Raw genomic sequence first — 23055 nt, forward strand, 5'->3', positions numbered from 1 at the left:
CTCAGTACTGTAGTGCTAGAGTAGATTATGTGCTCAAATCTCTGGAGTGGAGCTTGAACCCATAACAATCTGATTCAGAGGTGAGAGTGCTATTGAGTCAAGGCTGACACACTAAGGGTAACATCTAAAAGAAGCAAAAATGGAGAAAGCTGGAGATAATGATCAGGCAGCTCAAGTGAGACACACCTGGTGACAGTGAATGTCCACTTATTTTGGGGTTTTGACTTCTTTTAACTTGTACAGTACAGTTATTCTTGTTTAGATCACCAGTTAACACAGACACATTGGGCTCGAATTTCATCGGGCCGTTGAGGCGGGATTGGAGGCGTGTGGGGGGTTAAAATTGCAAAAACTGGCGGGCGGGCCCAACCCCGCCTCCATCCCACCTCCAAGCAATTTTCATTCAATCGTGTCTACTGGTCCTGTCTCCGTCCCGCCTCCAAGAGGCGGGATAGGCCGTTAAGGCCCTTAACAAGCACTAAATTGTCTCTATAATGCCATTTTGATAGGCCTTTGTGATTTTAACCCTTTTCCCATGTGAAGCACGCCTGTTCTGAAACATGACGGTGAAACCTGGTGGTAGCACAATTGGATTGCTGACTATCAGCTGCAGCTCAAACATTAAATAGGAGATTTAACAGCCATCATTTGTAGGTGGCAGGACTTTGTTGTCTCAGGTCTGGGGGAACTTTTAGAAGGCATAACCACAGCTGTGGAAGTTTGGAGCCTGACACCCATCTCCAGTGTGACCTCCTGGGAAACCCCCCTCACCACCTTGACTGAGCGCTTCCTCAACTGAGGCATATACCAGAAGCATGGGAACCATTTATTTCCTTCCCATCTGGGCATTAGAGGAGCTCGAGCACCAGCTGCGGCACCAGCAGAACCATGAACAACAGTAGCACCAACATCAGCAGCAACAACAGGAGCGCCAAGCTGCTGCTCACCCACCTGAAGCTGCACAGGCAAGAAGGGGCCAGCGCATGGAAGCCCATCGGCGCAGGAGATACCCCCCAAACAGGGTCTACAGACACAGGGTCAGCTACCTCAACATGTCTGAGCAGCAGTACCAAAGGTGGCACCGACTTTCGCGAGAAGTAGTGGGTGACATCTGCACAATGCTGCAACAAGACCTGGAGCCCAGAAGACCAGGTGGACAACCCTTACCAGTGGCTGTCAAAGTCACCATCGCACTCAACTTTTTTGCCTCAGGCTCATTCCAGGGATCAGCAGCAGACATCAGCGGCATCTCCCAGGCGGCCGCACACACTTGCATCATGCAGGTAACCGATGCCCTCTTTGCCCTCGCGCACAATCACATCCATTTCACCAAGGATCAAGCAAGTGTCACGGCGCGTGCAGTTGGATTAGCTAATCTGGCAGGCTTTCCAAGTGTGTAGGGCTTCGTTGACTGCACACATGTGGCCCTTAAGGCACCCCATCACAATCCAGGTATTTTTGTCAACCGCAATCAGTCTTTACAGTAGAGGACATTAAAAATATCCCAACACTGGACAAACAGGGGGCTATGGGGGGGAGGAGCTAAACACGATTAAAATCACTAAGGAGGTGGTACTCGGTAAGATAATGGGACTAAAGGCGGATAAATCCCCTGGACCTGATGGCTTACATCCTAGGGTCTTGAGAGAAGTGGCGGTGGGGATTGCGGATGCTTTTGTGGTAATTTTCCAGAACTCCCTGGATTCAGGTAAGGTCCCAGCAGATTGGAAAACTGCTAATGTAACGCCCTTATTTAAAAAGGGAAGTAGACAAAAGGCTGGAAACTATAGACCAGTTAGTCTAACATCTGTGGTTGGTAAAATGTTGGAGTCCATTATCAAGGAAGCAGTAACAGGGCATTTGGATAAGCATAATTTAATCAGACAGAGTCAGCATGGTTTTATGAAGGGGAAGTCATGTTTGACAAATTTGCTCAAATTCTTTGAGGACGTAACAAACAGGGTAGATAAAGAGGGAACCAGTGGATGTGGTGTATTTGGACTTCCAAAAGGCATTTGACAAGGTGCCACACAAAAGATTACTGCACAAGATTTAAAAAATCACGGGATTGGGGGTAATGTACTGGCATGGGTGGAAGATTGGCTATCTAACAGAAAACAGAGTTGGGATAAATGGTTCATTCTCGGGTTGGCAATCTGTGACTAGTGGTGTTCCGCAGGGGTCAGTGCTGGGACCCCAACTCTTTACAATCTATATTAACGATTTGGAGGAAGGGACCGAGTGCAACATATCCAAGTTTGCCGACGATACAAAGATGGGAGGGAAAGCAGTGAGTGAGGAGGACATAAAAAACCTGCAAAAGGACATAGACAGGCTAAGTGAGTGGGCAGAAATCTGGCAGATGGAATATAATGTTGGAAAGTGTGAGGTTATGCACTTTGGCAGAAAAAATCAAAGAGCAAGTTATTATCTAAATGGAGAGAAACTGCAAAGTGCTACAGTACAAAGGGATCTGGGGGTCCTGGTGCATGAAACACGGAAGGTTAGTATGCAGGTACAGCAGGTGATCAGGAAGGCCAATGGAATCTTGGCTTTTATTGCAAAAGGGATGGAGTATAAAAGCAGGGAAGTGTTGCTTCAGTTATACAGGGTACTGGTGAGGCCACACCTGGAATACTGCGTACAGTTTTGGTTTCCATATTTAAGAAAAGATATACTTGCTCTCGAGGCAGTTCAGAGAAGGTTCACTCGGTTGATTCCGGAGATGAGGGGGTTGACTTATGAGGAAAGGTTGAGTAGGTTCGACCTCTACTCATTGGAATTCAGAAGAATGAGAGGCGATCTTATCGAAACATATAAGATTGTGAGGGGGCTTGATCGGGTAGATGCGGGGAGGATGTTTCCACTGATGGGTGAGACTAGAACTAGGGGGCACAATCTTAGAATAAGGGGCTGCCCTTTCAAAACTGAGATGAGGAGAAACTTCTTCACTCAGAGGGTAGTAAATCTATGGAATTTGCTATCTCAGAGAGCTGTGGAAGCTGCGACATTAAATAAATTCAAAACGGAGATAGACAGTTTCCTAGCTGATAAGGGAATTAGGGGTTACGGGGAGCAGGCAGGGAAATGGACGTGAGTCTAGGTTCGGATCAGCCATGATCCTATTGAATGGCGGAGCAGGCCCGAGGGGCCGTATGGCCTACTCCTGCTCCTACTTCTTATGTTTTATGTTCTTATGCAAGGGCTTCCACTCCCTTAATGTTCAGCTGGTGTGTGACCACAAGAAGGAAATTTTGCATGCTTGTGCCAAGTACCCTGGCAGTTGCCATGACTCCTTTATACTGCGCCAGTCTAGTATGCCTCCGCTATTCAGTCTGCCAGACCAACTTAACGGATGGCTACTTGGAGACAAGGGCTGTCCCCTGAAGACGTGACTAATGACGCCATTGAGGAGCCCATCCAACGAAGCTGACGAGAGCTACAACTCCAGCCACATGTCCACCAGAGCCATAATCGAGCAAACCATCGGTTTGCTGAAGATGCGCTTCAGATGTCTGGATAGATCAGGTGGAGCCCTGCAGTACTCAGCAGCCAGGGTCTCCAGAATCGTCGTGGATTGCTGTGCACTTCACAACATGGCACAGCGTCATGGCTTGCAGATTCCTGAGGACCAAGTGGCTTGTCACATATCCTCCTCAGATGAGGAGGAGGAGGAGGCGGAGAGCAAAAATGAACATCTTGCAGAGGCCCATCAACCAGCGGCAGCAGTACGCGAGAACATTGCTGCCCTGGATGCAAGGAACGCACTCATCTTGGCCAGATTTGCTTAGCCTAGCCAATCAAGCACTTTTGCCTCGCAGCTTCTTACCTGAGCATCGACAATGGCCAAGAACCAGCGGATTGCTAGCAATTTGACCACCATACTGACAATTGCAAGTAACCCTAAGCCCTCAATGTGGAAGTCCCATTCACAAAATGACACATGCCACAAATACAGCAGTAGCCATCAGATTTTTTATTTACATTAATCATCTGATGGCATTTTAACATAAAACATCAAATTTCACCCAAGTGACTACCCTTGTGACTATTTGTGCAGTATCTTTCCCTTACGCGTGCTCCTACGTGGTGCTTCGCCTGTGGCTTCAGCAGATGTGGAGGCCCCTTGCTCACTTTCTTGCTGCTCCTGTCTCGACACCTTTGGCGGGCGTCCTCTGGGGTTGCGAGCCTGTAAGGGCTCGCCAACAGCCTGCTGTTCCTGCGGCTGTGCAGGGGTTGAGACGCCGATCTCAGTTGGGTGTGGACTCAGGTGGGGCTCTGACCGAGGGCTCTGCAGTGGCATGGAAGTGTGAGCGCTTGGAGAGGAGCCCCCACTTCCTTGATGACTGCCACCAACTTCCCTCTCATAGGTCAGGTCCCCCTCAGCGATTGCAAGTGGCTTGAGAGCACCTTGCTGCACATCAGGGGAGCCATGGGGACCCGTATCTGCACTGGCATTCCTACTCAGAAGGACTTCCATGAAGGTCTGGTTTCTCTGTTCAATAGATGACCATCGCTCCTCCAGAGATGTCATTCTATTCAGAACACTCACCATGTTTTCTGCACTCTGGCAACTTATCACCTCCATGGAGGTTGCCATCCTTTCCACGATGATGTGTTCATGCGCCAATGGCTCCACAAAGGCTCTGCTCATGTTCGCAATGGACTCCTCCATTCACTCCACACTTGCAGCGGCCCTGAAGACAAAACCTGATAGAGACTCCTGCATCTGTTCCTGGAGTTCCAGCACCGCTGAGCTTATGGATGGACCCAGAGGCAGAGGGTCGACATGCAGTTGAGCTGAGCTGGCAGAGTCCTGCGCCCTCTGACTAGGACTCTCCACTGCTGTCCCTGTCTCCATAATCTGCTGATGCTCACTTGTGAGCTGTGTTACACCAGGTGACAACTCTACTCTACCTCGCGATGTTCCCTCCGAGGTGTGAATGTCTGCACTGGTGCTGGGTGTGGTGAATTCTGCTGATGCTGCGCCCTCAGATGTTGAAGCTTCCTCTGAGGAGTCTGGATGCTCAGGCTCTTCCTCCTGGATAGTGGGGACGGGTCCTGTGGGGGAGTAAAGGAAAGAGTCAGAGATGTGAGGCCAAGGTTACATGCACATTGCATATTGCAGATGATCATAAGTCCATCTGTTAGAGCTTCAGAATCATTATCAACGACTCATGCAATGTCATTGAGAGAAATGGAAAACTATCCTGTCACCAGCTTGCTGTGATGCGCCCGTCTGTCCGTCCCCCACTTGGGAATCTTCCTCCACTTCCATGATCTCCAGGACCGCCTCCTCCCAAGGGGTGAGGTGGGCTACTGAGGGTGGCCCTCCTCCTGTCCTCACTCTTTCCCTCTTATTGTGAGCTCTCTTTTCCTGCAATGAGGGAGACAAGTGGAGTTTGAGTGAGAATGAAGGAGTGAGTGTAGAGAATCCATAGCATAGATGCTTAGAAGGAGACAAAGATGGAGTGAGGTGGCAAGACCAAGGGCTCTCCCTGTGTGTTGTAATTGCATCACAGTGATAGGGAGTGTGAGGGCTGCATAGTTGAATAGTTAGGTGAATGTGACCATAGAGAGAGAGGGAATGGGTAAGGGTGCATGGATGTCAGTGTCAAGTGGGATGTGGAGGAAGAGATTGCTAAAGCTGAGTGCTGGTGAGGAGAGGCAATGGGGATCAGATTGAGGGTGATGGGAAATTCATACTCACTTTTCCAGTGCGCAGAAGGTCATGAAACCTCTTTCTGCACTGAAGCCAGGTTCTGCGGGTTATTGACAAAGGGTTGACCCCCTCTGTCACCTGGATCCACACAGCCTTGGTTTGCTGGGAGGCTTCTTCCTCCATGAAGAAGGGAAGAGCACCTCTTTATTTGCTCTTGCTCCCTCTAGTAAAGCCTGCAGGGCAACATCATCAAAGTCGGGTGCAGACCTAGGTCTCTGGCTGGCCATTCTTCCTGCAGGTGCCTCTAACATGCAAGGGCAAAAGCTTGGCAGTCTGCAGAAGAAGCAAGGCTTGTTGCAGACCTTAAATGCACCAGCAATGATGGCGTCATCGGAGGCGGCTTACCGACTGGAAAAACTCATTGGCCATGGGTTCCCACACATTGGAACTTAATTGGCCAATTAAGTTAAAATGGCATCATTTTCCCACATCGATTTCGAATCGGGTGGCTAACACGAAATGCAGATTACACGACCCCAGCCTGCCCCAGTATCAAAATCCAGCCCATTCCCTTCCCAGTGAACAACATTGCTGACTTTTCCTTGCTCAGTATCCAACCACCACCCAAAAATTAGCACTATTTCTGTCCTTGTGTAATTCTATCCAATTGTATATAGCTGTACAGATACCTCCCTGTGCGTATCTGTCACTGCTGGAGAATCTGATATGTATAGTGAAAATTGTTTTTGTTATTTCTTTTCCTTCAGTTTTCTCACCTCCTATCTTGGAGGTGCTCACTTTTTCTGATTATACAACTCCATAAGCATTGGATGCCATCCAGTGACAGCCCAAGTGGCCATTCTCTATTTCGGAGCTGTAGTGTGATCAGGCTATTCATCTATCACCAAGACCAATCTGGTACTCAGCCAATGTTCTCATACATGCAGTTCAGCAGTAGTTACTGGAAGTGATCAGGAGTTAAACCCTCACTAGGCCAGGGGAGCTGAGGCCAAATAAAGTTTCCCTAATATCTCCACTGCTTACATCAGCTAACTCAGCACACACCAGGGCTAAAAACTGGGGTCTATAAAATCTTTATGGTTCAGCTAGTCACTGCCTTAACCGGCTGAACCATTGGGTAAGCCAATTTTGTTGACAATCCTTTTTTAGAAATAATGCCCAGAAGCTAAATTTATAAGATTTATTGGACTTTCCCACTCCCACTGATGAAAAATTACATTGTGCAATCTAAAGATTTCTATGATTCACATGTTACAGATAGTTTCCTAATCCTTTAATGAGCCAGCTTTTACTGCATAGGAAAAATCTGGCAGACAAAACATTCATGTCAGGTCAAGTATTCACAGGATGTGTCTGAAATCATCTCGACATTCACAGAGCCCCAATTCTACAGTTCTAGAAAAACCAGAACTGCACATGGCCTTAGGGTGGGGACACCTGTGCACGCAATGCGTGTGTGTATGTGGTGGGGGGTGGGGGTGTGGGCGGCGGGTATGGGAGGAGGAATGTTGCAATATAAGACCTGTCCCCTTTTCTGCACAGACTACAGGCAGAAGAAAAGCTTGTCCAGCGAGACCGCAGCTCTTGAAGGGCTGCAGCTCAAAATAAAAGGAAAAGTTGTGGTGCAGCAGAGAAGTGGATTCATTTGTTCACATCAGCGAAGTGGACAGTGCAGTGGTGCAAATGAATTTCCTTTGATGCTGAAGAGTAGCAGGTATTGCCCGAAGAGTTACCCCAAAGGAGAATGGCCCTATTTGAGGCTGAAGGTCACTGTCCTGTAAAAGCACAGATGCCAGATAAATTGAGCGAGGTCACGAACCAAGTCAATGCAGTTACTCAGGTTCCATGTACATGGTTGCAAGTGAACAACTATCAAAAGCACAGCAATGATGAGTGTATTCCTCACATGTGCGCATATATTTATGGAACATGAAACATGGCACAAACTTAATTTGGGAACTGCTATATCTGTCTGCTGTGAAGTACCAATTCAGGTATTTGTTGTATGAATGCATTAAAGCACAGAATCAGGCAGACAGGCTTCTAACTACGATGTTCTCTTTATTGGTAAAATGGCTGACTGCAGCTTTCCCGGGTAATTCCCATAATGCAATGCACATTACATTACCGTATTAACTGGTGTTAAACTCGCACATTACATTACCGTATTGACTGGTGTCAAACTCGCAATCAATACACGACATCCCCCTTTTCCTTGGAAACAAACATGCAGTTTACAAACAGTTGCTTACAATAACACTGCATAACTTATTTGGTTTATAAACTTTTTACAAACTTGTGTCTTACCACACAACTAAATAATTCCCAGGTTTAAACATTTAACATCACCCATGCAGTTCTCGCACAGTTTATGTTGTGACATAACCAGACAGTCTTTGGGGTTTTCTTTTTACCCTTTGGGGTCTGGCTATATTGGGTATGTCTGACATGTTGGTGTCAGTGGGTATTGCCTGTGTCACAGCGGTATGTGTGTCAGGGTCTACTCTACTGTCCTCAGTCCCTTGTGTTTCCTCCTGCTTGTGGAGTGTCTCCTTTGGTCCATTGGTTCTGTATTTCTTCACAAACGTAGTGTTTCTCGAGTAGCGTGCTCCGTCTGGAGATTCTACTACTACTTGACTCCCTGTTTTACTCAAAACTTTGTGTGGTGTGGCATTAAAAGGAGTGGTGAACTTGTCCACTTTGTCCTGCCGTACCAGCACCGTGTCGCCAACTTCCACCTCTGAGTATTGTGTTCTCCGCTGTTCATCTGCGCACAGTTTGGACTTGCCTTTTTGCTCTGCGTCCTGGTCATGTACTTCCATGTCTATGCATGACTCTGTGATGTCTGGCAGCTTTCCTCTCATTTTCCGTTTAAAGAGCAGCTCTGCCGGGCTCTTTCCTGTCGTGGCATGGTCAATGCTTCTGCACACAGTCACATATTTTCTAAGTGCACGTTTCCAATCTAGTCCTTCTGACTGAGAAATTCTGATTCTCTTCATCAGCGATGCATTCTGGCGCTCGACTTCTCCGTTAGCCTGAGCCCATTTTGCTGTCGTTTTCAGGTGTTTGATCCCGTTGTTTTCACAGTAGTCTTTGAATAATTCAGATCTGAATTGGGGACCATTATCAGATTTGCAGGTGATTGGCAAACCATGAGGGCTGAAGATTGACTCTAAACTATCAATAACCTTCTCTGTTGTTGTGGCGGTCATGATGTCGTATTCATAGTAGCGACTATAATAATCAACTACCACAAGAATGTAGTGGTTGGATGGCAAGGGTCCCAGTAAGTCTATAGCTACATCCTGCCAGGGGCCCTCCGGTAATGGTGTTGGTCTCAACGGTTCAGGTGGGTCGGGTCTGGCTACTATCTGACAGTCGTGGCACGCTTTACAGTGTTTTTCAGCTGCCTTGTCCATGCCAGGCCACCAAACCTTGGTTCTGAGATGTTGCTTTGTTTCAACTATTCCCAAGTGTCCTTCATGTACTAACACCAGGGCTCGTGCGTGTAACATTGTGGGTAGCACGATGCATGTTCCCCGAAGAACTAGGTACCCCACTACGCACAGCTCGTTTGCAATTGCTGCATCAGCTTTACAGTTCTCAAAATGTCCGTTTGTGATTGCCTTCCGTACCTCAATCAGCTCTGGGTCAGTAGCAGAGGCTTCCTCCACCTCTCTAGTACTGAGTGCTTTTGGTGTCGCACTCACAGCTACAAATCTCACGTATTCATCTGAGCCATGAGAATGTCTCTCCTGTTTTGCTGTCTCCCCCAGCAATCGTGACAGTGGGTCTGCAATGTTTTGCTTGCCTGGAATGTGTATCACCTTAAAATCGTACGGCTGCAATCTCTAAGTACCCATCTCTCTATACGGGCACAGGGTTTAGAGTGTGGGCTGTATATCACTTGTAATGGCTTATGGTCAGTTACCAAGTTAAATTTTCGGCCATACACATATGGATGCAGCCTCTCACAAGCCCATACAAGAGCTAAGGCCTCTCTCTCTGTTTTAGAGTATTTCCTCTCATAGTCTGTTAAACTACGACTTACATAGCATATTGGTACCTCTTGTCCCTGTTGGTCCTGAACTAATACTGTACCTAAACCTACAGGACTGGCATCTGCTATCACCTTGGTTGGTGCGTCCTTATCAAAATATGCTAAAGTGCCGGCTCTGGCCAACTCTTCCTTGAGTGCACTGAATGACTGTCTCTGTTGTGATCCAAATTTAAATAGTGTGTCTTTTCTCGTCAGGCGTCGCAGTGGCTCTGTTAGCGTTGCAAACTGTGGGATGAATCTGCTACTGTACCCAACGAGTCCCAAGAAACTCCTCACCTCTGTAGCATTCTCTGGTTCCCGAGCTTCTGCCACCGCTGGCACTCTCTCTGCTGTTGGTCCGATGCCCTTTTCAGACAACAGGATTCCCATGAAAATCAATCGGTCCATGTTGAATTGGCACTTCTCTGAGTTTAGTGTCAGTCCACTTTCCATTGGTCTGGTCATGACAGCGTGCAGGCGTCTGTCGTGCATTTCCTGGTCGTGTGCATGCACGATAATGTCGTCTGAGATGTTTTCAACACCCTCTATTCCAGCTAAGGCATTAGCTATCTCGTGCTGATATTGCTCACTAGCTGAAGATACACCGAATATCAGCCTCTTGTACCTGTATACTCCGTTATGTACTGCAAACGTTGTGATTTCTCGTGACTCGGGGTCAGTTCTAGCTGGTGATAACCCCATTTCAGGTCTAGCTTACTAAACACCGTCGAGCCGTTCATACCTTCGAGTATCTCATCAACGGTGGGGATTGGATATCGTTCCCTCACTATTGCCTGGTTTGCTCGTCTCATGTCTAGGCATAACCTTACATCCTTATCCACTTTTGGTACAATAACCACAGGATTTACCCATGGGGTGGGACCAGTTACAGGTTCGATAATGTCCATGTCCCTCAATTGTTTTATTTTGGCCTCTACTGCCCCCCTTAAGTTGAATGGTATACGCCTGAGTGGCTGGGCCACAGGCTTCACTTGTGGGTCGATATACAAACTGATCTGTTTTGTGTTCAGCCTTCCTACTCCCTGGAACACCTTTGGATACTGCTGTTCTAGTAGCTGTCTTACATCTAACACAGCTGAGACATCTGTGCCTATTTTTAAAACTCCCAGTTTCATGGCTGTCTCCCTTCCTAGCAACGGCTCTCCATGGCCTTTAACCACAAAGAACTCCACCTGCTCAGTTCTCTTACCTATTGTAATCCCACATGTGAACATACCTTTAACTGACAGTGGTCGGCTAGAAGCATAAGAGAATAACTTTCTCTCTGTCTTAGGGACATGAGACTGACACTTAATGTGTTCTGACTTTAATCCTTCCCATGTATTCTCATCTATCACATTATTAGTTGCACCTGAATCAATTAACATTCTCAGGTTTACTCCCCCCACACAAAAGGTAAGTCTCTCTGTCACATTATTTCCAGTAACAACAAATGCACAGTTATTTTGTTCCTCTACATTGTTCACACTGTGTTTCTTTGTACCCTTTGTGCGGCATACTTTGGAGAAATGATCCTTTCCCTTGCATTTATGACACGTTTGTCCGCGTGCTGGGCATTTCGGATCTCTGCCCATGTGGTCTGTGTGTCCACATCTGTAACATTTCCTTTCGTTCCTATCGCCATTTCCCTTTGGTTTCTCTGTCGAGTTTTTCGCATAATATCCTCTTTTCTGTGTAACATGACAAACAGTATCTGTCTCCGCCTTCTCTGTACATGACATGGCTGACATCTGCTCCTCGACGTTTTCACATTGTGAGGCCAATTGTAACGTGCGGGCGAGCGTTAGACCATACCCTTCCTCTAGCAATTTCCTCCGCACATAGGCTGATGTGCACCTACTTCGGATAGTGTCACTTATTTGGTTATCCGCATCCCCCCCAAAAGCACAGTCTTTAGCAGCCTGCCGCAAGCGAGTAGCAAATTGTTGCACAGTCTCACCTGCCTTCTGGAACAACTTATGAAAAGTCTGTCTAGCAAATGCTGCATTGACCTGGGGCACGAAGTAGTGATTCAAAGCACTAACCGCCGCCGTGTAGTCTGCTGGCTCTCCTGTGTCCGGTAGAGTCGAAAAGATATCCTGGACACCTGGTCCTGCTAGGTGTAGAAGTAGAGCTCTTCTCCTCTGCTTTGTGGCAGCTGTAGAGGTATCGTCGATAATGGCCCAGAAATTCCAGAACGGGGCTTGCAGCGCGTGCAAGCCCCGTATTTACACTTACCCCGCGCTACTGACGATCAGCTCCAGGGACGCCTGGACTTGGTGAATGAAAAAGAAGAATCCCGGGCAGCGTATGACGTCACGCCGCCCAGGAGTGCAGCCAGCGCGAAGCCAGGAGCGTGCAGTGTAAGTGAGACACGCCCCTTGAGGTCTCAGTTTCACTGGACACGCCCCCAATGTTTCTGTCAAGCTGCTAAGCATTTCTACATGCAAAGCAGCAGTTTAAATAGGTTTTTGGAAGTTTTTTGAAGATTTTGGTAACTTTTATAAACTTTTTAAAAAGTTTACATTATTTTGAGTAATCTGAAGTAGTTTTAAAGAGAATTAAAGCAATTTAAAGACTTTTAAAAGCCCTAAAAGAATTTTTTTAATTCCATTTATTTATTTAGCAATGTCGTCGTCATACGTGTCTTCACACTGTTCCCTTTGGGGAACTGTATGAAGTGGTGGAATGATTTATGGCCGTGATTAACGCTCATTCCGTGACCGTAACCATCTTTGAACCAGCCATTAGGGCGGTTAGTCCTATGGCGGGAGGGTTTTACGGGCTCCCACAAGCTATAGAAGGAGGGGGGGCCACCCACACCCACGGACGCAAATATCCCACTGGATGTCAACCCAGAATTTAGAGCCGGAGCTCCGACTCCACTTGCCGGGACTGTCTGGAGCGGGGTTCGAAACCCTACCCTGATCTGGCCCAGCGGCGGGGATCCTACCGCTATGACAAAGGCCCAATCCGATTAGCAACGTGAAATGGCAGCATAGGGCTCCAGTCACGGGGAGGGAAAAGGTGCAGGAAACGTATGGGTGTCACCTTTTGTGCGGAGTGGGCCTTTTGCGTAGCAGTAAGCATCCCCGCCGCTGGGCCAGAAGGAGTAGGGTTTTGAACCCCACTCCAGACAGTCCCGGCAAGTGGAGTCGGAGCTCCAACTTTAAATTCTGGGTGGACATCCAGCGGGATACTTGCGTCCGTGGGTGTTGGTGGCCCCCCCCCCTCAGATGGGTTGTGGGAGCCCGTAAAACCCTCCCGCCATAGGACTAACCACCCTAATGGCTGGTTCAAAGATGGTTACGGTCACGGAATGAGCGTTAATCACGGCCATAAATCCTTCCACCACTTCATACAGTTCCCCAAAGGGAACAGTGTGAGGATACGTACGATGATGACCTCTTGCGCAATGCACCTCCTTGGACCCTCAGTCGCAGATGCGAGGGGGCAAGTCGTGCAATTGTTAAATTTTTTATTTTATTGACATGTAAAATGTTGGCCCAGTAATTCCCTTCCAAATGCGCTAGTACGGTCGGGGTACTTACGCAGCTGGCCGGATGAAATGCCGGTTTTCAGCATGCACAGTGCATGTGGGGAAAACCGGCATTTCCTGTCCTCTGAACGAAGGGGTTCAGAGGCAGAACGCGTGCGACTGCACAGGCAGTGCGTGCGCAGTATAATTCGCCGCTTTCATTAATGCTTTCAGTGAGGTCCAGTCATTACAACTTACACATGAAAAAAGCATGGGTACAGTTGCTCCAGAGGCTGCGGAGGAAGATATTTCTTATCGTGGAGCTTCTGAAAGTATGTATGTCTGTATATATTCCTTTGCGTGTTATGTATATATTCCTTTACTTATGTGTATGAATGTATTATTTAATTATGACTTTCAGAGAAAGTAACTTATTGGAAAATCATAATTAAAAATATACATTCATACACATTAGTAAAGGAATATAAAACATACATACATATACGTAAAGGAATATATGTGGACATACATACATAACTCATTCTCACATTCCATTCACACAGCCACAATTGCTCCTTCTACCTACCGTTCTGAAAACCCGTTTAAAAAAAAAAAATTAAAGTTTAAAACTTACTAAAAATTTCTTAAAATAACTTCCCTCCCTTTCCCAAACCTAAATATTGCATTTCATAAGCTCCTCCATAAAATATATCTCCTTCCCCAGCCAATGAACAACTTTACACTTGCTTTTTTCAAGTGCAAGTTCTAGGGACTTACCCTCACTGAATCCATCAGTGAAATCTACAAAGTTCACTGCGCAAGCGCTGCCTGTGCAGTCGCACGCGCTGTGAATAGACCTCGGGTCTGGAAATGCCGGCGTTCCCCGCATGCGCTGTTCCTACTGAACGCCGGCATTTCCAACGGCCAGATGCGTGAGTAACCCGACCGTACTCACGCTTCTGGCCTGGAATTTCTGGCCCAATGAGTCCTTTGCTGTCAGCATAAAGCTCAAAAGACGTTAACCACCTCGTCCATCTTGGACCCAACGTGGCTGGCTCGGCAAAACATGCAAAATTTTGAATGCCGGTCTTCTCCATCCTAGCTGACTAAAACTTGGGCATTTACCTATTTAAAATAATTCCTGTTCGTTATCCTCGTCGCCAATTGTGATGAAATATTCCATTCACCACTGCCTGTGACTGAGATCGGTTTCAGTGTCATTTCCCTTCCCCCAGACCTCATTGTATTGTGTACTGGAATGTGCTGTATTGTATACTGGAATGTGCTGGAATGTGCTGTGTGTAGGGCTCCGCCCATACCTGGCCCCGTTTGTAAGCTAGCTTCAGTCTGGCCTCAGTCTCCAGAAGGAAGACATCTCTCTCTCTTACGTGTTACTTTCTAAGTTAATAAAAGCCTTGTTTTTGTTCTGCTAACTTCGAGTCTCGGAATTATTGAGGCACATCAATTTTATTAACTTATTTTTCAACACTATGGATCAACTCCTGAAACCCGAACGTTTGGATTTGGATCAACATGTTCCGGACGCATCAGCACACTTCGGACACTGGTTTGAGTGTATGGAATTCTTCCTGGACAATTCCGCAGCCGTCAAAGACGCTACGGACGCTGCGAGGATGAGACTCGGAATTCTGCGGAATTGGGTAAGCCACCGGGTTTACCCCTTCATCCAAGACGCCGAGACGTACCTGGCCGCCTGCGACATCTTAAAGGCACATTACCAGCAGCCTACGAATGAGGTGTATGCTAGGCACCTGCTCGCTACCCGCGCACAGCGACCTGGGGAATCGGTGGAGGAGTTCCTAAGCACCCTGAAAATGCTTGGCAAAGACTGCAAGTGCCAAGATGTAAAAGCCGTAGTGTACACTGACGAGCTTGTTCGCGATGCCTTCATCACAGGCCTCAGCTCCACTTACATCCGGCAAAGACTGCTGGAAAAAACGGGGTTGGACCTGAAACAGGCTGCGGACACCGCGCGATCCCTGGATGTGGCCCAGAGAAACTCGGACGCCTACTCTTCAGCCCGCGCCGTCCACGCCGCCACGTGTGCACCGAGGGCGCCGCCATCTTGGAAGGCATCTTCCCCGCCCGACAGCCCAACACCGGCTGGGCCCCGCTCTCCCCCCAGAAGCCCTACGACAGCCGCGACGCGTCAGGGACCCAACTGCTACTTCTGCGGGCAGCCAAAGCACACCAGAAACCTGTGCCTGGTGAAAGGCACCACCTGCTTTAAGTGCGGTAAGAAGGGGCACTTCGGGAAGGTGTGCAGAGGGAACCCCGCCGGAAAACCAACCGCCGGAAAACCCGCCACCGCCGCGTGTGCGCCGTGGGAGCGGCCATCTTGGACGCCATCTTGCCCGACCTCGTGGGGTCCGCCATCTTGTGAGCAGACAGCGTGGACGCCATCTTGTATCGATCAGGGCCCTACAGTGGCATCGGTCACAGTGGACCAGACCAGGCCGCACCCGCTATCCAGATCAATGGTGGACATCGAGGTAAATGGGTGCCGGGTTAAATGCTTAATTGACAGTGGAAGCACGGAGAGCTTTATCCACCCAGAACTGGCACAACAACTCTCCCTAAAGGTGGTCCCTACTCAGGGTACCATCTCTATGGCTGATAAAACCCAGACATCGACCATTCTGGGTTACTGCACGGTACAATTGTGCGTTAACGGAACCGTATATGATAATTTTAAAGTATTAATCATGAAGAACCGATGTGCGAGCGTGATCTTGGGCCTGGATTTCCAGTGCAACCACCAAAGCATCACGCTCAAGTACGGTGGGTCCCAGCCGCCCCTCACAGTGTGCGGTCTGGCTACCCTGAAGGTAAAGCCGCCTTCGCTATTCGCGAACCTTACCCCTAACTGCCGGCCAATAGCGACCAAAAGCATGAGGTACAGCTGGGAGGACAGGCGGTTTATCGCGACCGAGGTAGACAGGCTCCTGAAAGAGCGCATTATTGAATGCAGCAACAGCCCGTGGCGCGCCCAAGTGGTAGTGGTAAGCGGTAGCGAGAAGAAACGGATGGTGATCGACTATAGTCAAACGTTCAACAGGTACACCCTACTAGACGCCTACCCGCTACCCCGCATATCAGAAATGGTGAACCAAATCGCCCAATACCGGGTGTTCTCCACCATCGACCTCAAGTCAGCGTACCACCAGCTCCCTATCAGACCAGAGGACCGCCCGTACACCGCCTTCGAGGCGAACGGACGCCTCTACCAATTCCTCAGAGTCCCCTTTGGGGTGACGAATGGGGTCTCGGTCTTCCAGAGGGAGATGGACCGCATGGTCGATGACCACCACTTGCAGGCAACCTTCCCCTACCTCGACAACGTCACCATCTGCGGTCACAACCAGCAGGATCACGACTCGAACCTCGAGAGGTTCCTGAAAACCGCACAAAAACTCAACCTCACCTACAACGAGGACAAGTGCGTTTACAACACCACGCGCCTCTGCATACTAGGCAGCGTGGTGGAGAATGGGGAAATCGGGCCAGACCCCGACCGATTGCGCCCCCTACGGGAGCTGCCCCTGCCCAACACTCCCAAAGCCCTGAAAAGGTGCCTGGGGTTATTTTCTTATTATTCCCAATGGGTCCCCAACTACTCCGACAAAGCCCGCCCCCTCTTGAAAGCATCCTCTTTCCCGCTCTCTGCTGAGGCCCACGCCGCCTTCAAAAGCATTAAGCAGGATATTGAGCGGGCCACGCTACAGGCAGTGGACGAGAACACTCCATTTCAAGTGGAAAGTGATGCGTCTGACTTCGCCTTGGCGGCCACCCTCAACCAGGCGGGGCGGCCCGTAGCTTTCTTCTCGAGGACCCTCAAGGGCCCGAGATCAGACACTCCTCCGTGGAAAAGGAGGCCCAAGCCATCGTGGAGGCAGTGCGCCACTGGCGCCACTACCTAGCCGGCAAACGCTTCACCCTACTTACCGACCAGCGGTCGGTAGCGTTTATGTTGAATAATAAACAGAGGGGGAAGATTAAAAATGATAAGATTCTTAGGTGGCGGATCGAGCTCTCCACCTTCGAGTACGACATCATTTACCGGCCAGGGGCCCTTAACGAATCCCCTGATGCCCTCTCACGAGGGATGTGTGCCAGCGCCACCGGGGATCGGCTACAGACCCTCCACAACGACCTCTGCCACCCAGGGGTCACGCGGCTGTTCCACTTCATAAAGTCCCGTAACTTACCCTACTCGATTGAGGAAGTTCGGTCCCTGACCAGGAACTGCCGCACTTGCGCTGAGTGCAAGCCTCGGTTCTACCGCCCAGATAGAGCCCACTTAATCAAAGTTACACGGCCCTTTGAGCGGCTCAGCTTAGATTTCAAGGACCCCCTCCCGTCCGTCGACCGCAATGTTTACTTCCTGAACATTGTGGACGAATACTCCCGGTTCCCATTCGCCTTCCCCTGCCCAGACATGACCAGCGCCACGGTCATTAAATGCCTCAACAGCCTGTTCTGCCTGTTCGGTATGCCGAGCTACATCCATACGGATAGGGGGGCGTCCTTCATGAGTGAAGAGCTACGCCAGTACATGCTGTCCAAGGGGATTGCCACGAGCCGTACCACCAGCTACAACCCCCGGGGTAACGGCCAAGTGGAGCGAGAGAACGGGACAGTATGGAAAGCAGTCACTCTAGCTCTAAGGACCAAGGGCCTCCCTATCTCCCGCTGGCAGGAAGTCCTCTCGGATGTGCTCCATTCGATACGGTCGCTATTGTGTACGGCCACTAATATCACGCCTCATGAACGAATGTTTGTCTTTCCCCGGAAATCCACCTCAGGCGTATCCATGCCGTCATGGCTCTCCACCCCAGGTCCGGTACTCGTGCGAAGGCATGTGAGGGGCCACAAGACGGACCCTCTCGTGGAGCCAGTACACCTACTCCACGCCAACCCCCAATACGCATATGTCCGGCACGCCGACGGAAGGGAGGACACCGTGTCCATAAAAGACGTCGCCCCAGCCGGCATCGACAACAACCACGGCAATAGCGGCAACGACGATCACAGCAACTCTTACCCACCCACTACTCTTTCATCACCCCCGGAAGAACACCGACCAACGGCACCCCCACCAACTACCCCTCCAACAACCCTGGCGGCACCCCCGGCAGAGACCCAGGAGGCTACCGGGGACACCCAGCCAACACCCGCGGCACCGCAACAACCACGTCGGTCGCAGAGGACTATCAAACCCCCGAACAGACTAAATCTATAGAAGGGGTGAATGTGATGAAATATTCCATTCACCACTGCCTGTGACTGAGATCGGTTTCAGTGTCATTTCCCTTCCCCCAGACCTCATTGTATTGTGTACTGGAATGTGCTGTATTGTATACTGGAATGTGCTGGAATGTGCTGTGTGTAGGGCTCCGCCCATACCTGGCCCCGTTTGTAAGCTAGCTTCAGTCTGGCCTCAGTCTCCAGAAGGAAGACATCTCTCTCTCTTACGTGTTACTTTCTAAGTTAATAAAAGCCTTGTTTTTGTTCTGCTAACTTCGAGTCTCGGAATTATTGAGGCACATCACCAATGTTGTATGAACGCATTAAAGCATAGAATCAGGCAGACAGGCTTCTAACTACGATGTTCTCTTTATTGGTAAAATGGCTGACTGCAGCTTTCCTGGGTAATTCCCATAATGCAATGCACATTACATTACCGTATTAACTGGTGTTAAACTCACACATTACATTACCGTATTGACTGGTGTCAAACTCGCAATCAATACACGACAGTATTGTGCACAGCCATTCCCCACTGCAGCTAATTGCAAAAAGTTTGTCCCATTACCATCTCCTTTTGCCTTGCGCCATCATCCCTTTTGTCTCTTAATCTCTCCTGCCTTCCATCCTATCACAGACCTTCCCTTTTGTTCTTTCCTCCCCCTCCCCCCTTTCCCTGCCCCTACACTTGCTTAAAAACCTGTTCCGTCTCCAACTTTTTCCAGTTCTGACGAAGGGTCATCAACCTGAAACATTAACTCTGTTTCTCTCTCCACAGATGCTGCCTGACCTGCTGAGCATTTCCAGCATTTTTTGTTTTTATTTCAAATTTCCAGCATCCGGAGTAATTTGCTTTTGTATTAGTGTTTAATTCATTGCCACTTCTTTGCTAGGAATGCCCACCTTGAAGAAGTTCTGCTCTCCTCTCCGATGGGATTTCCATTTGTCTCTTTTACCTTGTTCATCTTCATTGCTTTCTGTCTCCCTTCTCGTGTTTGATCAGGTATCTACCAAAACTCGCTTTCACAGCCACATATCTTTCCTCAGCAACTGTCTCCAGATCCGACTTACTCCACATGGATTCCAACTGAAATTCCACCCTTCATGTTTTCGATCCACCAAGGATTACAGATATCTCCGAGATATTCAGCATTCCTCGAACCACTGCTCTCACCGTATCCGGAGATCCACGCTGAATGCCATGCGCTGCCACATGAACACTCTCGACCTCTCTCTTCAGCAGCACCGACTCACTCTATCTCAAAGTTGTCCTGATCCGTAGTTCCATTTCATCCTTCGCCTCATCCGGTGCTTTAACAAAAAAAAATTTTCTTCCTTTCAGGTGTCAAGGATCGCAAGCTTCAACAACTCTTGGACACCAACGCCCCTCCAGAACCTTCTTCCCCTTCACTTTTCTCTGACGCCATCCCTTCTTCCAATCTCACCCCCTGCCGTGTTTACACTATCCCCTCTGACCTTCCCCTCTCTGACCCCGAACGATCAGTCCTCAGCAAAGGCCTGAGCTTCATTCCCTTACACCCCCACCTCAATGAATTTTGAGCTCAGCATGACGCTGAGCTCTTTTGCTGTCGCCTTCATCTCCGTGCCCACTTCTTTGGCCAGGAATCTCCCCGCCCCCTCCCACCCCCCGCACAGCTGACCCTTTCTCCCGTTTTCAGAATTCTTGTTCTACCTGGACCCCTCCCTCTGGCCTCTTACTCTCTCTAGATCTTTTCATTGCAAACAGCTGGCGTGACATCGGTCATCTCAATTTCTCTGTTCCCCTCACTCACTCCAAGCTAACTCCCTCTGAACTTGCAGCACTCCATTCTCTAAGATCCAACCCCAACATTGTCATTAAACCCGCTGACAAGGGTGGTGCTGTTGTTGCTTGGCGAACTGACCTCTACCTAGCGGAAGCTGAACACCAACTCTCCGACACCTCCTCCTACCTCCACCTGGACCATGACCCCACTACCGAACATCAAGCCACCGTTTCCAAGACTGTCACTGACCTCATCTCCTCTGGAGATCTTCCCTCCACAGCCGCCACCCTCATAATTCCCCAACCCCACAGAGCCCGCTTCTACCTCCTTCCCAAGATCCATAAACAGGACTGCCCTGGTAGACCCATCGTTTCAGCCTGTTCTTGCCCCACGGAACTTATCTCTTCCTATCGCGACTCTATTTTTTCTCCCCTTGTCCAGTCTCTTCCCACCTACATCTGCGACTCTTCCAATGTCCTCTGCCACTTTAACAGTTTCCTGGCCCCAACCGTCTCCTTTTCACTATGGACATCCAATCCCTCTACACCTCCATCCCCCACCAGAATGGCCTGAGGGCGCTCCTCTTCTTCCTTGAACAGAGGCCCAACCTGTCCTCATCCACCACCACCCTCCTTCGCCTGGCTGTACTTGTTCTCACATTGAACAACTTCTCCTTTGACTCCACTCACTTCCTCCAAATTAAAGGTGTTGCTATGGGAACCCGCATGAGTCCTAACTATGCCTGCCTTTTCATGGGCTATGTGGAACATTCTTTGTTCCAGTCCGACTCAGGTACCCTCCCTCACCTCTTTTACATTGATACTGTATCAGTGCCGTTTCCTGCTCTCGCCCTGAACTAGAAAATTTCATTCACTTTGCTTCCAATTTCCACCCTTCCCTCACCTTCACTTGGTCCATCTCCGACTCTTCCCTTCCCTTCCTTGACTTCTCTGTCTCCATCTCTGGGGATAGGCTATTGACAAACATTCACTACAAGCCCACTGACTCCCACAGCTACCTGGACTACGCTTCCTCCCACCCCGCCTCCTGTAAGGACTCTATTCCATTCTCCCAGTTTCTCCGTCTCTGCCGCATCTGCCCTGACAATGCCACCTTACATAGTAGTACTTCCGATATGTCTTCCTCTTTCCTCATCCGAGGGTTCCCCTCTACTATGGTTGACATGGCCCTTGACCGTGTCCGTTCTATTTTCCGCACTTCTGCTCTCACCCCTTCCTCTCCCTCCCGGAACCACGATAGGGTTCCCCTTGTCCTCACCTTTCACCCCACCAGCCTCCACATTCAACGGATCATCCTCCGCCATTTCTGCCACCTCCAGCGTGATCCAGGTCCACTCCTCTATCATCCCCAATACCCCTTTCCCTTCACCCGGCACCTTCATGTGCAAGCAAGGAGATGCAACACATGCCCTTTTACCTCCTCCCTTCCCACTGTCCAGGCCCCCAAACACTCCTTCCAGGGGAAACAGCAATTTACTTGTACCTCTTGCAATTTAGTATTCTGTATTCGCTGCTCACGATACGATCTCTACATTGGGGAGACCAAACGCAGATTGGGTGACCGCTTTGCGTAACACCACTGTTCAGTTCATAAGGGTGACCCCAAGCTTCCGGTCACCTGTCCCTTTAATTCACCGCTCCGTCCTCGGCCAATGAAGCTCAACTGTTCCAATGAAGCTCAACGTAAGCTCGAGGAACAGCAACTCATCTTTCAAATAAAGAAACTTTACAGCCTTCTGGACTCAACATAGAGTTCAACAATTTCAGACCATAACCTCTGCCCCTATCTTTTTTTTTCTCTCTTACATGGCAGCTATCAATCATTCTGCCATTGCCATTTACACTTCATCCAGACTCATCTTTTGTTTCTTAACTTGTCCCATTACCATCTCCTTTTGCCTTGCACCATCATCCCTTTTGTCTCTTAATCTCTCCTGCCTTCCATCCTATCACAGACCTTCCCTTTTGTTCTTTCCTCCCCTCCCCCCTTTTCCTGCCCCTGCACTTGCTTAAAAACCTGTTCCTTCTCCAACTTTTTCCAGTTCTGACGAAGGGTCATCGACCTGAACCATTAACACTGTTTCTCTCTCCACAGATGCTGCATGACCTGCTGAGTATTTCCAGCATTTTCTGTGTTTATTGCAAAAGGTTTAAGTTGGGACAAGTTAGATCCAATCAAATGTTCTTAACCCATGAAATAAATCAATAGGAATACAGTATAAAAGTTATTTGCGCTCATCCAGAAGAGAACCAGTGGCATGCATCTAAATTGAAAAACTTCGAGCTACACATAAATAAATATGCAGAGTTATTGTTTCGTTGTACAGATGGTGAATGCAAATTTATTTGTTACAGGCTTTCACAGGGTAAGCTGGATGAAATGAATAGATTTTTGCAGTTTCTACTTTCTTAAGTTCTTTGGATCTCATTGATTGGTCATTATAACTTTATACCTTATGATTTGGTTCAACTGAGCTGGGTATCAGTATTGATGTTTGCCTTATTTGATTCTGACTTGGAGTTTAATAGGCTGGTATCAATTTGGGTCAAATTGACCCCAAAAATTCAAAACAACATCAGCTCTATTTCCAGTTCTGACAAAGGGTCATCGACCTGAAACGTTAACTCTGTTTCTTTCTCTACAGATGCTGCCTGACCTGCTGAGTATTTCCAGCATTTTCTGTTTTTAATTCAGATTTCCAGCATCCGCCCTATTTTGCTTTTGTATCAGTTCTCTCCCATTTAGTTTCAAAGCAGTAACAGTAAATGGGATACAATCATTTCCACAATCTCTCTGATGA

At 48.7% G+C, this 23055-nt stretch overlaps 1 protein-coding gene across 3 annotated transcripts in view; it reads left to right on the forward strand.

Annotated features, from left to right (window-relative positions):
• LOC147125153 (glycerophosphodiester phosphodiesterase 2-like) overlaps nucleotides 1–23055 on the forward strand; it is a 181621-nt gene that overhangs the window by 22035 nt on the left and 136531 nt on the right. The gene's annotated exons all lie outside the window — the stretch shown is intronic.

The sequence above is a fragment of the Somniosus microcephalus genome, chromosome 1 (assembly GCF_052327205.1).
Source record: "Somniosus microcephalus isolate GS21.2 chromosome 1, FLI_Smic_1.0, whole genome shotgun sequence".
NCBI lineage: Eukaryota > Metazoa > Chordata > Chondrichthyes > Squaliformes > Somniosidae > Somniosus > Somniosus microcephalus.